The sequence below is a fragment of the Mus caroli genome, unplaced genomic scaffold (genome assembly GCF_978045245.1).
Source record: "Mus caroli unplaced genomic scaffold, Mus_caroli_1 scaffold_18, whole genome shotgun sequence".
Classification (NCBI taxonomy): Eukaryota; Metazoa; Chordata; class Mammalia; order Rodentia; family Muridae; genus Mus; species Mus caroli.
The window spans coordinates 45398892-45407175 of record NW_028227273.1 but is presented as its reverse complement, the minus strand read 5'-3'; the positions used below and the strand labels follow the sequence as shown (position 1 = coordinate 45407175).

The following is an 8284-nucleotide window of genomic DNA, read 5'->3' as shown; positions in this document are numbered from 1 at the left end:
GGACTGAGATTAGCAGAATACATACAGAGACCTTGAGTTAAGGGTGAGGGCTCACAATGCTGGTGACCAGTGTATAGGACAATACACCGGTTCCTTGGTCACCTGGAGCAGAAGTGATGGTTGGTCATACCTTTGGAGGGTGGCTTTCCAAGACCAGGTAGTTACCTGCTTGTGCTTTGAGTGAAGGTTTTTGGAGGATAACAACCAGGAATCAACCACTTATACTTTTTTTAAAAATTGTTTAAATATTAAATACATCTTGGTGGGAGCTTGCCAATAAGTTTATTATCTTTATGGAAAAAAATTCTTAAAATATTGTTTTAGCTTTCAGCAGCCCATTTCTGAGCTCTCAGGAAGCTTGCCTTATTTGGGGCCACATGATCTTTCTTCTATACAAGGGACATTTGAGACAGGATCATGTCTTCTTCATTTCTCTCTTGGGCTTCTTTTTATAAATTGGTTTGTGGTACGTGAGGCCATGCTACCAGACAGGCATCAGAACTGGCAAGGTTGAGTGAGCTCAGACCCCAGGAATCTCAGAGATCTGAGACTGGTAGGAGTGGAGCTGCTCCATTTCTGTCTCTGTGCCTGCTCTTGGACCTGTAACCATGACACCCAACTAAGAGGACCATGGGCAATCAGTCATAGTAAGTAACCCCTGGAGTTCTTCCTTCTTCTCCAGGCTAATGAGGTGTCTAGATAGACTTAAGCCTTTACCCAGTGAGCTTCCCTTCCTGGGTATTCCTTCTTCCAAAAGGTATTTAATCTCTGGTTCCCCATGAATAAAATTAATGTGTTTACATCACCATTAAATAAGCAATATGAACAAACAACCATCATCTCAGAGGGCTGCTTCATTACGGAGAACCTGCCACAGGGAAACCCTTCAACTAAAGAGTGGTGCCTAAGACTCCCAAGAAAACTTTCTCTCCTCCAGTCCCTCCAGGACTCTTGGCACTTGCTCTCAATTAGACCTGATTCTGCTTGTTCTAAACTCCGACTGCCCTACAGATGCCCTCAGGGGAAAGGTAGACCAAGGACCCCTATTCCTGACTTTCTCTCTCTCCCAATAGTACCTAGAAAGGAGACCAGCAACCACCATGAACTTGACCTTGACTCCTCCTGGTGGCATGCCATCAGCACCCGGGCACCCCCAGTGGAAAGGCAGGACACAGTATGACAGACTGCATTCTCTCAGATAGCAGCATGAGCTTTCCCATACATCTTCTCCATCATGTCTGAAGTTACTGAGATAACGGTTTCATATATATATATCTTCATCTTCCTCCATGCCAGCTGCACATGCCAGCTGCCACATTCTGACCCTTGCTGTGCTTGTGATGTACTCCTGCATTGAACTCCTTTCTTTCAGAGTCATAACCAGGGAATCATTTGGTACTATGAGCAGTAGACAAGCCTCCATCCACAACTCCCTTCAGCCTCCCACCCCCCAATTTTTATTGCCACTTGTACTTTGGGCAAGACCTGCATCCAAATAGCAAGTGAAGCCACCAGCCTGACAGTCTATGCTTTCCACATTGTATTCATCTCCAGTCTCCTCAACTTGGCCTTCATAGATCTTGTCCATGTCAATCCTATTGACAAGTCCTCAATATGGTAGGCTGTGCATAATTTTGCCAGGGCAACTTTCTCACTGTATTTTGGCAGTTCATGTGCATGTGCTGCACAGACTACCATGTCCCCTTCTATACAGGCATATGCAATCAGACAGATTCTATCTCTTGTTAGTTACACAAACCAGCATCCTGTATTTGGGCATGTAGTACTTACTTCTGTCCTGGATGGCCAATCGTTTCTTAGTGGTCAGTTTTACCCTCTCACCACCTTCTAAACCTTGGTCTCTCTTAAAGTAGGTCTTATTCTTGACAACTTTCACAAACCCTATTCTGCAGAATAGAAACCCGGCTCCACACAGACCTTACATGAGTCTTTAATAAAGCACTAGAAGGGTTTTCCTGGAGGATCAATTTTTCAGATGCCACCATAATTTAATTACTAGGTAAAGCTTTGACAGCCTCAATACATTTCTTGCTGTTCTCTGGTGTGTGATTTCTAAGGTACAAGCGGCCATGATTCCAACAAAACAGCAAACAAGTAAATGCTTTCTTTCTAATATGAAATTTCTGTTTTCCTAACATAATATTTATATTGTTTGGGAGCTTCATACAATGCACCCTAATCTCACTCGCTTCCCATTCATTCCTGGTCCACTTTTGTGCACCCCTCCTCACACACCAAAAGGAGGAAAACCAAACCAAACAAAACCAAGTCAATTTGTGTTGCTCACATACTCCCTGAAGTATGATCAAACTCCCAGTGGCCAGACCCTTAAAGAAAACTGAGTCCTTCTCCATGACTCCTCCATCTCCACCAGAAGCCATCAACTGTGAAGAGCTGCACTTCAGCATCTTCATCAAGATCTTTCAGGACTTTCTTCAACAGCTTCCTGTCTGGACTGTTCCCCCCCCCCCCTTGGTGTTGGAGGTTGCCACAGAAGCTTGCAATGTCTCTCATTCTCACTTACCAGCTTGAAGTCATTGATGTCACTGCACAGGAAGCTTCATTGCCCTTACCAGCTGGTGACAACACGGATCATGGACTTCCACATGGTTTCTGGCTGAAGCATGGGTGGTGGACACACAGAAATCTTTCCAGGAGACTAAATTCAGAGAATAAACCATTCTTCATCTTGTATATCTTGTTGTTCAGAGTCAGGGTAAATCTGTGATTGGGCAGCATGTCAGCAGACAGGACCAGCCATAGCTCCATGCTCTCCTCTCTCCGGCAGGGCAAGCATCAATCATGGCTCCATGCAAGGCATTCCTGGTAGGTGGTGACCTGAACCTCCCTGCAGCTCCCATACCTGTCACCAGTTCTGCTTCTCTCTATCACTCTGTCACCCTATCCTACAATCTTTTTTCAGCTTCATGAAACCACTGTTTAAAAGCATCTTCCCATATGACCTACCTTCTCTTAATTGTTCTGAAGATACTGTGTACTCTTGCAGGCTCATCCTTTGCTGCCATGTCTTACTTGAAGCCTCTGTGGGTCTCTCAGGCTCCTCAGAGTAATACCACAGCTCCACAGATAATGGCAGCCACGGGCAGCTTCTCAAGTATCTTAATATGGAACTTTCTTATGAAGAAGTTTGAAGTAATAATTAAAGGCTTGGGCATATGTTGTATGAGAGACTTTTCCTGAGAGATATAACACATACAAACCATAAAAACATAAAAAACACATACCGTAAAATGGAAAATGAAACAGCTTCAAGTATGCATGCTGATAAAGCCCAAATTTGTGAGTCAGTGGGTTTTCTTGGAATTACCTACAGGGATAAGGATAAGATGTTTCTTGCAGGTACAGAAGAGACACAAAACAGCTTCATCAGAAAATGTCTACCCAAGTGTACAGCAGCTCCTGACTTCTGAAAATCTGGAGCACACTGCAAACCTTCAGGAAGCTCCACAGGTTGAAGAGTGTCCTTTCCCAGTGGTTCAGTTGTTCTGAGCCTTTTCTAGGAGGTATGGCTGGTCTGAGTTACTTCAGGAAGCTAGGCTGTTTGCAGATCTTTCTGGTGGCTGGGCTTGTCTGAGAAGGACCTTCATCAGTATTTTCTTTTGATATCCCCTTCACTAAGGTGAAGGCCTAGTGATTCTGGTCAGTCTCAGGGACTTCCTGAAGCTACTTAGAGGTGCTTATTTCCTATCTAAGTCAACTTCCTGTCAGGATGGAATGTTTCCATCTCCAGGAAATTGCTTCATGAAAACACACTCTTCAGCTTCTCTGTTTAATCTTCACTGGGAAATTTTGAAGTTGAACAAGTAAATAATGAAAACATTTCCAACATTGTCACATTTTCATAATTTCCACTTAGTAAAAACTCTTGATGTTCTCTCATTTCAACCTTTCTCAGGGATTTTCTTTCTCAAGTTCCCTGTGCTTATAGTGATTCTTCTGTGAAGCCTTAAGAGGTCACAGTCTCTGCATTTCTAGGGTTTCTTGCCAAAATGAGTTCTCTGGTGTCAACTGGGTCCTATAGCAATTTTTTTCTTGCATTTCCTGCATAGGTGTGGTTTCTCTCCACTATAGTGTGATTTTAGCATAAATTTGTGTCCAGTCTCAAAGGATTTACAGTACTCTGTATTTCTGTACCCTCTTCCCCAGGTTGGATTCTTGGGCTTTGATGTTTGAACAGAAACGGAAACATTTGTCAATTGTTATGTTCACAAAGTCCTTCTCTGATTTGCCCAATTTTATGTCTGTTCAGGTTTAGTGATTCCATGAAGAAATCACTATGGTTACCCATCTGAACTTGGTGCAGTTTTCTGTAGTATTACCTGTGTTAAAAAGTATGCATTGGGAGGAATCGTTTTCCAAGCTCAGTCCATTCGTAAACTTCTCTTGGGTAGTCACATGCTGATGGGCAATGCACTTTGAGCCTTGATCCAAGACCTTCCCATATTGGGCACACATACAACCATTCTCTGGAAAATTAGCAAGCACACTTAAGGCAGTGGGCATTGGAGTCAAGAGACAGAAGTGAGCAGGGATCCAAGAAGCAGCCATTGCTTTTCTGGGGCTTTGTTTCAGGAATGAAGTCTGGAGATCTCCTTGACATTTCTCTGTGTTAAACTACTAAAGGAAGTGGTTCCTTTGCCTCTATTTCATTTCTCTTCACCTCCCAAGGTTCTTTGTTCTGCTCTGTGGTGGGTCTGTCTGACTGAGCAGTGTGAGACCTGGCACTTTTGCAAAAGCCTCCTTTCTCTACCTGTTCCAGTCCTTTGTTCTGCTCCACAGGAGAACAGGTCTGGCTTATCAGTGAACCCTAGGAGGTTCCAGACCCACCAGGCTTCAGTTCCCACCACTGCACTGCTACTTGGTGACTTTCCCAGGCTGTTCCTGTTGGTATGAGGAATTTTCAGGACATTGCAAAATTCAGGTCTGTGTCATTGTGCCCTGGTTCTGGAACAATTCATTCTACTGTGGCCTCTAGAAATGGCAGTTTTTCCTTCCTGCTTTTGGGTCCTCTGTCAAATCAGCCACTTGTATCTAGAGCTTGACAACTAAACTCTTACCCATCATCCTGGAAATCAAACTGGTTCAGCACTTAAATGTTGCCGAAGAACTGATCCTTGATTGAAAATCAAGTGGTTGTGCTTCTAGCAAAATCTCTTTGACCTCTTGGATGCCTTCATGCAAAGTGTTTCCCCATCAGTGGAGAAGTTCATGGTGCCTGCTCTGGCTAATTAGTAGGAATAAATTTGCTTATGGTCTGCTTCCAGATAGACTCGTATTTGTGACTGATTGCACAATTACTAAGACACCTCTTTTTGCTTGCCCTAAACATCAACTCACACCAATGGAGAAAGCAGTTTAATGGCTTACTTGTGAGAGAAATCATCAGGTCATAGTTTAAGTTTGGTCCATTCAGGAAACCAGGGCCATACAGTTTAAAAGAAAAACCGCAATGCAGACAATGATACACAAAGATCTGAGGAGCCGGAAGAATCTATAGTCACAGCAGAGATTCATGCTTCAGGCTGAGAAAACAACGGGTAAGAGGGAGTTACTGTGCTCTCCTAGAAGAGGCTTTCTGGAGGAGTTTAGGGCCATTTAGAAGGAACCTGGAGGAACCCGGGAGAAGAGAGAAAAAAACAATGTACAAAACCACAAACCCTAGTAGTGTAGATAAAAAGAAATACCCCATTGGAACTATATGGATTAATGCAAAATTCTAAAAGTATGTTAAAGTAACTAGTTTTGAAAGGACAAGTCCCATCCCAATGCCATTACTATAGTGACTTGAACCTCACACGAAAAAATACGCTTACAAGCCAGGGCTGTCATCTAAATCAATTCCTGATGTTGGAAGCATCGCAAATCACTAAGAGCACAAGGACTGCTCCACATTTGAAGGTTACGACTGAGTGATTTGGAAAGGGGCCCAGCTGTTCTCCATAGCATGCGGTAGAATAGGACATTTAAAACTGGAGTGTAAAAAGACCAGAGAGATTTTAAATAGTAACATTGATCATGCTTCTGGGGGAGGAGCAGTTTGCTTTCTGAACTTTGTCAAAGACAACCTAAGATCTGAGAGACTGATGTTCACCTGTGTGTGCTAGAGGCAGGGGAACCAGGCCCAGCATGAACACTGGGGTGTTCAGGCCATGCTTCAGACACAAAGACTCCAGAGGCCTCAGTGCCTTTATGTTTTGAAACAGGACTTCTCTGCGTAGCTCTAGCTGTCTTGGAACTCACACTGTAGACCATGTTGACCTTGAACTGGGAGATCTGCCTGCCTCTGCCTCTGAAATTAAACTGGAAGTAAAGGCATGAGCCATTATGCCCAACCTTTTTACTTTTGCTAAAAGTTTAAAACAATTTTTTTTTTTTTGGCTTGGGTAGCGATGATAGCTGGGTGGTTTTGTTCCAGGTAATTACAGACCATCCTTGATCTGAAAGGAACATGGATTCTTCTGTACAGTATCTACCCAAGGTCCTTATAAAGCCAAATGGTCTTTGGGTTTCATTATGGTTTATTTCAATGTCAACTTGGCACAAGCTAGAATCACCTGAGTAGGAAGACTCATGTCAAGTGTTGTAATAGGCTTGACTGACATGGGAAGGCCACCCCAACCCCAACTGTGGGTTGCACCTTCTGTTAGAAGCCAAGATGGAAAGGCAGAAGGAAGATCATCCTGCCTTTTGATCCCTGGGACATCCCTTTGGCCACTGAGTTGATTTACCCTATTGATGCCTTTCTGATTTATCAGAGTTATCACTGTGGAAATTCCTGGGCTTCTAACAAGATTGAGACTACTGAGCCACATTACCACCTTGGAGACTGAGTTAATACAGTGGGGTTTGAGCTTTTTTGGGGTGGGCAGGATTTGGCTATCATTATTTTAAAGGTCATCTCCTTGGCTTCTGTCAAGTTGACATAAAACTAGTAAGAACACCTGGGTTTCCAAACAAGAAACCTGCCTCTGAAAAAAGAAGGGAGAGGGTATTAAGCCATATAGTACAGGTTTCCATCCAGTATCTACGGGTTGTAAAAGTTCAACAGGGTGTTTTAATGGAATCTGAATTGTAGCTCAAAAAGGGAAACCGTAACAAGTTGGGCCACATACAAAAATATCATCAGCAAATAAAACTACTAGAATGAATGTTCCATCTTGGTGGGCTACATTGGACTTGGCCTGCTCACACTCACTATTGCTCTAACATGCTAGGATGCTTCTGAAAGCCATTCTGGCACTATCTACCATTAGCAGGCCTTTTCTCACTTGCTCCAGTAAACCCTAGCATTTGATTCTGAGCAGCCTGCTTATGGGAGAGAAGTATTTAAGATGTATATGTGTGTAGCTTGGAAAATGCTAGGATACTAAATTTTTAACCATGCTCTTATTGGACAAACCACAGGACAGAATTAAGTAGTGTATTATTCAATCTAACCAGCCATAGGGAAAAAAGGCTAAGTTGAAAACTATGATATAAAGACAGACCAATTATAACCAAATGTATGCAATTAACATAAAATATAAATGCTAATTGTTTATATTAAAAGTGGTAACGTACAACTTCCAATTTTACTGTTTAGTGAAGAAAATAAGGCAGGGATTTTAGCATATTCTAGTTTAGCATATTACTGATACCACAATTTAGGTTGGTTTTTTTTTTTATTACAAAGTCAGCTATTCTGTTACCTCTAAATTCCCCTTTAAATACTTATTAAACTTATTAAATACTTATTAAAAGGTCTTGGAGGAATGTGACATATGTGTTCCTTTCTTATGCTGCACTGAGATTTTCTGAAATTCTTGTTCTAAAGTGACTAGAAAGCTTAAATATGACATTCTGGCCAGTTGTCACCTCATTCACAGATGCTAATCAGAAGCCTCATCATGGTGACCAGACTATAATCAAAATAGCTCAAGGGACTTGGATAAGAGGCCTTTGCAGGCTGGCATAGTCAGCTCCTCCTTGTGGGTGGGAAAAGCCTAATGTGGCATCTGTAACGTAAGGTCCATTCCAGCTTTCATGCCAACAGGGTAAGGTCCTTGCTTACCTTCTCAACGTGAGTCTGTAAAGAATGGTTTGCTTTGATTTTCCTAGAAAAAAAATGCATTTCAACACGGATTCCCACCAAAGAGGGTGATACATCTGACATGTCTTTTGAACTGGTCACCTTGGCTCAAAGGGATTGTTGCTATATCTTATGGGGAAGCATAGGCTCTGATGTCACCATCTTGAAAGATAG

At 42.6% G+C, this 8284-nt stretch overlaps 1 pseudogene; it reads right to left on the bottom strand.

Moving 5' to 3' along the window:
• Window positions 1–320: 320 nt before the first annotated feature.
• On the bottom strand, window positions 321–2092 carry LOC110312264 (large ribosomal subunit protein uL18 pseudogene; annotated as a pseudogene).
• Between the last annotated feature and the right edge of the window lie 6192 nt (window positions 2093–8284).